The following is an 8,757-nucleotide window of genomic DNA, read 5'->3' on the forward strand; positions in this document are numbered from 1 at the left end:
ATGCACTGGCCAAGGTCACGCAATTACTCAACCAGACATTAATGCGCCAGATTATGAAATCGAAGGACAAATCCTACATATGGTAACTAATCAGTGCCAATTTAGTGGTACGCCGAAGGAAGATCCAAACGAACATCTTCGTACCTTTAATAGGATCTGTACTCTATTCAAAATCAGAGAAGTTGAGGATAAACAGATCTATCTCATGTTATTTCCCTGGACTTTAAAGGGAGAAGCCAAAGATGGGTTAGAATCGTTACCTGAAGGGGAGATTGATACATGGGATGTTTTAGTTGAGAAATTTCTTAAAAGATTCTTTCCGGCATCTAAAGTCGTGAGACTTCAAGGAGAAATTGTTACGTTCACAAAAAAGCCAAATGAAACTTTATATGAAGCGTGGACAAGATTCGGAAAATTGTTGAGTGGATGTCCTCAACATGGTTTAGACACTTATCAAATAGTACAAATATTCTACCAAGGATGCGACATTACTACACGAAAAGACATCGACATAGCAGCTGGTGGTTCCATTATGAAGAAAACCGCAACTGAAGCTTACAAAATTATTGATAACACAGCCTCCCACTCACATGAGTGGCATCAAGAAAAAGACATCATTAGATCATCTAAAGCGGCTAGAGCCGATTCTAGCCATAACTTTGATTCCATTTCCCTAAAGTTAGACGCTTTCGAGAGACGAATGGAAAAGATGACTAAAGATATTCACACAATACGAATTAGTTGTGAGCAATGTGGAGGACCACATTTGGCAAAAGATTGTCTCAGTATTGAACAAACAATGGAATAAAGAGAGAATGTTTCATATATGAACCAAAGGCCTGGAAATAATTATCAACCACCAAGACCAAACTACAATCAAAATCAGAATTATAACTGAAATGTTCCATACAACAACCAACAAGGTCCTAGCAATCAACAAGTATCTAACAATACTTACAACCAGCAAAGACCTATTTTTCCAATTAAACCACCACAATCCGATGATAAAAAGCCAAATTTAGAAGAGATATGATGTCAAAGCTAGTTGAATCTCAAATGCAGTTTTTCATATCTCAGAAACAAACAAATGAACAAAATGCTCAAGCATTTAGAAATCAACAAGCTTCTATACAAAATCTGGAACAAGAAGTAAGTAACCTAGCAAGGTTGATAGGTGAAAGAAAACCGGGGAGTCTACCTAGCGATATAAATGCTAACTCCCGAAATGAAACAGCTAAAGCCATTACCACAAGAAGTGGTATTACACTCAAAACAGCTGAAATACCTGTAATTTCTGATGACTCTATTCCTACTCCACAGGCACCACAGCCTGATCAAGAGAAGGAAACAGAACTGGTGGTTGAAAAGGTTAATGAAGATAACACAGTTAAGGCTAAACCTCATGTTAAATCATACCAACCACCACTTCCTTACCCAAGTAAAATGAGAAAAGAAAGACTTGAAGTCGAGTAATCCAAATTCTTGGATATGTTTAAACAAATAAATGTCAATCTTCCTTTCATTGATGTGATTTCAGGAATGCCAAGATATGCTAAATACTTGAAAGATCTAATCACAAATCGAAAGAAAATGGAAGAACTCTCGGCTGTTACAATGAATGCTAATTGTTCTACAGTGCTATTGAATAAACTACCAGAAAAATTATCAGATCCAGGAAGTTTTACAATTCCATGTTTTCTGGGTAGTCTTAGTTCAATAGAAGCATTAGCAGACTTAGGTGCTAGTATAAATTTAATGCGGTATTCATTATACGTTAAACTAGACCTTGGAGAATTGAAACCAACACGAATAAGCATACAACTAGCCGATCGATCAGTAAAATATCTTAGAGGAATAATGGAGAACATGCTAGTTAAAGTTGGTACCTTAGTATTCCCAGTAGATTTTGTTATTCTGGATATGGAAGAAGATTCTCGAGTTCCTCTCATATTAGGAAGACCATTCTTAAACACGGCTAAAGCAATAATATACGTGTTAGGTAAGAAACTGACCCTAAGGATATAGGACGAGAGTGTTACCTTTTCTATTGATAGAGCCATGCAACAACCGCAATCTGCAGATGATACATGTTACTATATTCAAACTATAGATTCACATGCGGAATTGTTACAAGAATTTCCAGAATTGCAAGGAACGGGAGAATGTTCTTTAGGAGATGGAACTGAACCAATTGATGAAGCTGAAATGTTAGCCGTACTCACGGTTAATGATTACGAACCAACAATAGAAGAACTTCAAATGTTGAAAGAGGAAGACAGATATCGATACAAATCATCGATAGAAGAACCACCGATATTACAGTTAAAGCCACTTCCAAACAATTTAGAGTACGCTTATTTACATGGTGAATCTGAATTACCTGTAATAATATCGTCTTCTCTTATTGAAAATGGAAAATCTCGACTCATTTATGTGTTAAAAGCTCATAAACCAGCTATTACATGGAAAATTCATGACATTAAAGGCATAAGTCCTTCGTATTGCGCACACAAAATCCTTATGGAAGAAGGTCATAAAACATATGTGCAACGCCAACGAAGACTAAATCCTAATATGCAAGATGTTGTTAAGAAAGAAATTTTTAAACTGCTCGATGCTGGTTTAATTTATCCAATCTCTGATAGTCCATGGGTAATCCCAGTTCAATGTGTACCTAAGAAGGGTGGCATGACTGTCATCACAAATGAAAAAGATGAGCTTATTCCTACTAGGACTGTAACAGGATGGTGTGTTTGTATTGATTATAGAAAATTAAATGACGCCACCAGAAAAGATCACTTTCCCTTACCTTTCATTGATCAAATGTTAGAAAGGTTAGCTGGGAATAGCTACTATTGTTTTCTTGACGGTTTCTCTGGATACTTTCAAATTCCAATTGCACCCGAGGAACAAGAGAAAACCACGTTCACATGCCCTTATGGTACTTTTGCTTACAAACGCATGCCATTAGGACTTTGCAACGCCCCTGCAACTTTTCAAAGATGCATGATGGCGATTTTTCACGACATGATAGAAGAATGCATGGAAGTTTTCATGGATGACTTTTCAGTCTTCGGTGATACTTTTAAAACATGTCTAGTTAATCTTGAACGAATGCTTATTAGATGCGAACAATCAAATCTAGTACTTAATTGGGAGAAATGCCATTTCATGGTTAAAAAAGGCATCGTTCTTGGTCATAAAATTTCAAAGGAAGAAATTGAAGTGGATAGAGATAAAGTAGATGTAATTGCTAAACTTCTACATCCCACCAATGTTAGAGGAGTTAGGAGTTTTCTAGGTCATGCCGGTTTTTACCGACGTTTCATAAAAGACTATTCTAAAATTGCCACTCCTATGAATAAACTCCTAGAAAAGGATGCTCCATTCATCTTTTCAGATGAATGCATCAAATCTTTTAATATTCTTAAAGAAAAACTAACTAATGCGCCGATCATGATAACTGCAAATTGGAATCTGCCATTTGAACTCATGTGCGATGCAAGTGATTTTGCAATGGGAGCCGTTTTAGGACAAAGGATTGAAAAACGATTTCAACCTATATATTATGCTAGTAAGACATTACAAGGAGCACAAAAGAATTACACAACTACTGAAAAAGAACTCCTTGCTATTGTCTTTGCTTTTGACAAATTTCGTTCATATCTCGTTCTTGCTAAGACGGTGGTCTATACTGACCATTCTGCTCTTAGATACCTATTTTCAAAACAAGATGCCAAATCACGATTAATCCGTTGAATCTTACTCTTACAAGAGTTCGATATTGAAATCCGAGACAAAAAAGGAGCAGAAAATCTCGCAGCTGATCATCTTTCTCTTCTTGAAAATCCTGAATTAGAAGTTCTAAATGAATCAACTATACAAGATAACTTTCCTGATGAATATCTTTTGAAGACTGATTATAGTGAAATTCCATGGTTTGCAGACTATGCAAACTACTTAGTATGTGGATTCCTTGAAAAAGGGTTGTCGTACCAAAAACGAAAGAAATTCTTAATGATATAAAACACTATTTTTGGGAAGATCCACATTTGTTTAAAAGTTGTCCCGATGGAATAATACGCCGATACGTATTCGGAGATGAAGCTAGTCAAATCTTAAACCATTCTCACACAGGACCAACAGGAGGGCATTATGGGCCTCAACTCACAGCAAGAAAAGTCTACGACGCTGGATTCTATTGGCCTACAATTTTCAAAGACCCACACCTTCTTTGTAAATCCTGTGATGCATGTCAAAGGGCTGGAAAAATAAGTCAACGTGATGAAAGGTCACAAAATGTCATTCAAGTATGTGAAGTATTTGACGTTTGGAGTATTGACTTTATGGGCCCATTTCTAAAATCTCATAATAATCTCTACATTCTCGATGCCATTGATTATGTATCTAAATGGGCGGAAGTAAAAGCTCTCCCAAATAACGATGCACGAGTTGTACTCAACTTTTTAAAACGTCTTTTTGCTATGTTCGGAACACCAAAAGCTTTAATAAGTGATCGGGGTACTCATTTCTGTAATAATCAACTTGAGAAAGTTCTTAAAAGATATGGAGTAACACATAAAATCTCCACTGCTTATCATCCACAAACAAGTGGACAATTTAAAAATACCAACCGAGCTTTAAAACGTATTCTAGAGAAAACCGTAGGATCGAATCCAAAGGAATGGTCCATGAAATTGGAGGATGCACTCTGGGCTTTTAGAACAGCCTACAAAACTCCAATTAGAATATATATATATATATATATATATATATATATATATATATATATATATATATATATATATATATATATATATATATATATATATATATATATATATATATATGTCACCTTCCAGTAGAAATTGAGCACAAAGCATTTTGGGCTTTGAAGACATGTAACCTTGATTTACATGAAGCCGGACGTCTACGATTAAGTCAACTAAACAAATGATAATGCTAAAAAAGAACATATATTTCATAGCATTATTCCCCAAGAAAGACAAGCTTTTAGTTGCAATTGTTCTATTTACAAGTGATATTCGTTTAAATATTAAAAGGTGAAGACAAAAGACAGATTCGATGAATTGAAGACGCAAACGACCAAAAAGCTCAAAAGTACAAAATACAATCAAAGAGGTTCCAATTATTGATAAGAAACGTCTCGAAATTACAAGAGTACAAGATTCAAAACGCAAAGTACAAGATATTAAATTGTACGCAAGGACGTTCAAAAATCCGGAACCGGGACTAGAGTCAACTCTCAACGCTCGACGCAACGGACTAAAAATTACAAGTTAACTATGTATATAAATATAATATAATATATAATTAATTATATAAATTATATATATATTATATTTATATAATAAACCGTCGGTAAACAAAGAGCCAAAATGGAGTGAGCTGTAATTACAAACTCCGCGACTCGCGGAGTTTGAAGAGCAAAAAGGGCGCGAGTCGCGGAGCTCACCTGGACTCAATTCCCTATAAAAGCAAACGCAGTTTGATCGCAAAAATCACAAAATATATCCATCCATCTATATCTATACGTTATATTTATATTTATAATTTATATTTTAATTTTAATTTTAATTTTAATCCTAATAATAAGGGTATGTTAGCGAATGTTGTAAGGGTGTAAGTCGAAATTCTGTCCGTGTAACGCTACGCTATTTTTAATCATTGTAAGTTATGTTCAACCTTTTTAATTTAATGTCTCATAGCTAAGTTATTATTATGCTTATTTAATACCGAAGTAATCATGATGTTGGGCTAATTACTAAAATTGGGTAATTGGGCTTTGTACCATAATTGGGGTTTGGATAAAAGAACGACACTTGTGGAAATTAGACTATGGGCTATTAATGGGTTTTATATTAACTAAACAATACCTTGTTAATTTAATATACAAACTTATAATTCGACGTATTTATATATAACCACATACGCTTGACTGGGTACGGTGGGCGGTATATCTATAAATACCAATAATTATTTATTTTACCGGACACGGAACTAGATTAATAGTTAATAGACTTGTTGAAACAGGGGTGAATTACATTCAAGGGTAATTGGTGTAATTATTAACAAAGTAGTAAAACCTTGGTTTACACGCAGTCGATAACCTGGTGTATTCATTAAACAAAGTATTAAAACCTTGTTACAATTCGAATCCCCAATTAGTTGGAATATTTGACTTCGGCAATAAGAATAATTTGACGAAGGCTTTCGCTCTTTATATTTATGACTGATGGACTATTATGGACAAATCCGTATGGACATATTAAATAATCCAGGACAAAGAACAATTAACCCATGGGCATAAAACTAAAATCAACACGTCAAACATCATGATTACGGAAGTTTAAATAAGCATAATTCTTTTATTTCATATTTAATTTCCTTTATTTTATATTTAATTGCACTTCTAATTTTCGCATTTTTATTGTTATTGTATTTAATTGCACTTTTAATTATCGTACTTTTTAATTATTGCAAATTTATTTTATCGCACTTTTATTATTCGCAATTTCATTATCATTATTTACTTTATTAAATTAAGTCTTTTATTTATATTTTACATTTGGTTTTAACTGCGACTAAAGTTTTAAAATCGACAAACCGGTCATTAAACGGTAAAAACCCCCCTTTATAATAATAATATTACTTATATATATATTTGTATTTTTATAAAATAAAACTAATATAGCGTTAAGCTTTGTTTAAAAGATTCCCTGTGGACCGAACCGGACTTACTAAAAACTACACTACTGTACGATTAGGTACACTGCCTATAAGTGTTGTAGCAAGGTTTAAGTATATCCATTCAATAAATAAATAAATATCTTGTGTAAAATTGTATCGTATTTAATAGTATTTCCTGCTAAAATTTAATAGTATTTTATACCCCTCTGCTCAAACATCAAGTTATTTTTGGCGCCGCTGCCTGGGAATCTTAAACGCCGAAAGCGCAACGCTAAATATAATAAAAAAAGATTTTTATTTTTAGTTTACTTTTATTAAAATTCACTTTTGTAAAAATACGTTTTTTATTATTCGAAAATATAAAAAGAAAACAAAAATTTATATATTTTTTTTAAGATTTTGTCAAATATTTAAGTTTTATAAAGTTTCTTTATTTTTATTTTATAAAAATATAAGTTTTATTTAAATATTTTTATTTAAAAAAATTAATATATATATAAATTTATTTTTAAGATATTTTTAAAATTATAAAGTAGTTCTATTTTTATTTTAGTTTTTAAATATAAGTTTTTATTATATAAATATTTTAGATTTTAAAACAGAAAACAGAAAAAAATATAAAATAAAATATATAAAAAACGCGTCGAATTTTAAACTGTACCTGAGTTGAAAATTGGAACCCCGCGACTCGCGGAGTTTGCAGCTTCAAGTAACGCAACTCGCGGAGCCACCCTGACACCGACAGAAACCCTAATTAACATTTATTACGGATAATTATTATTATTATTATTAACCCTAATTACTTAATTATTATTATAATTAGTTTAAGTTTTTAAATTAAATTGTATTTTAAATTTTAATTAGTTTTATTATATATAAAAATTAATATTTTAATAAAATAATTAATATAAAAATAATATTTTTTTGTAATTTTTATAACTTTTTGTATATTTTTTATATTTTGTCCCTTTTTAATTGTTTTAGCGTAATATTTGTATTTTTCGCTCGAATTTAGTTTTAAGATATAGTTTTTGCCATAGTTATTTTTTTTACTTCTAGATTTTTAGGCTTTGCCGTAGAATTCCTTAAGTGCTTTTTCTTTAGACTAAGATTTAAGTGCTTTAGAATTTTGCGACACCTTTTTAAGTTTTAGTTTCTTTTTAAGTTATTTCCATTTGGGATTTAGTTTTTCCTGTAAGCTTTAATATTTTTAGACGACTTTTACCTATGTATCAATTATCATTCCAATTAGTAATCTCAATTTGCGATTATAATTTTAAGTTAGTTGTAGTAATAAGGTTAGGATAGTCAAGTGTTTTTAAGTTTTATAAGTTTCTTTTATTTTTCCGTCACCTTTTATTTTTCAACCATTTTTCTTTTTCGACCTTTTTTGACGAACTCTTTTTCTTTCTTATTTCTCATCATTTTAGTTTTTAGGACATAGAGTTTTTATTCTACTTCTTATCTAAATTTCTTAAAATTACGAAAATTTATTTTAAATGGTTAAATTGATAGACATCAAAATTTTCTGGTTCGTAGTAATAGTTGGATTTGTATGTGGACCGGGTTATTGGAGCCAAACAGTCCTCAATTATATTGAGACCAAACGAATCCTGCCCCTTTGCTGCATCTTTTGGCTATTCAAAACGTGGGCAAAATCAGAAAAGTCTATTAATTGGATAACTTATTATAATTTTTCTTTCCTTTTAAAAACTAATAGGATATTCAGTGAATGCACCGAGCAAGACGTTCATCACCTTTTGTACGTTCACCACCTGTAACTAGATCAAGACATCTAACTAATATTGTCACCGTTGATAATCCATTTTTTGAACCTGACCTCACAATTGAGAATCCGGAGAATATTCAGGGACGATTCGTAGATCCTGAACCACTAAACTTTCCTCCGGAACCACCAATCATTCAAACAGAGATTGTTGAGGAACGAACCATTAAATCAGAATCCTCTAGTGATTCCGATTCAACAAATTCAATTATGGAAGTAACAGAACCATTAAGTATGGAAGACCGAATGAGAGCTAAACG

At 32.2% G+C, this 8,757-nt stretch overlaps 1 non-coding gene across 1 annotated transcript; it reads right to left on the reverse strand.

The window, feature by feature from the left end:
* Nucleotides 1-337: 337 nt before the first annotated feature.
* LOC139869597 (small nucleolar RNA R71) lies at nucleotides 338-444 on the reverse strand. Its single transcript, XR_011766200.1, has one exon. It is a non-coding gene; the product is annotated as a small nucleolar RNA R71 (small nucleolar RNA).
* Between the last annotated feature and the right edge of the window lie 8,313 nt (nucleotides 445-8,757).

The sequence above is a fragment of the Rutidosis leptorrhynchoides genome, chromosome 9, assembly GCF_046630445.1.
Source record: "Rutidosis leptorrhynchoides isolate AG116_Rl617_1_P2 chromosome 9, CSIRO_AGI_Rlap_v1, whole genome shotgun sequence".
Classification (NCBI taxonomy): domain Eukaryota; kingdom Viridiplantae; phylum Streptophyta; class Magnoliopsida; order Asterales; family Asteraceae; genus Rutidosis; species Rutidosis leptorrhynchoides.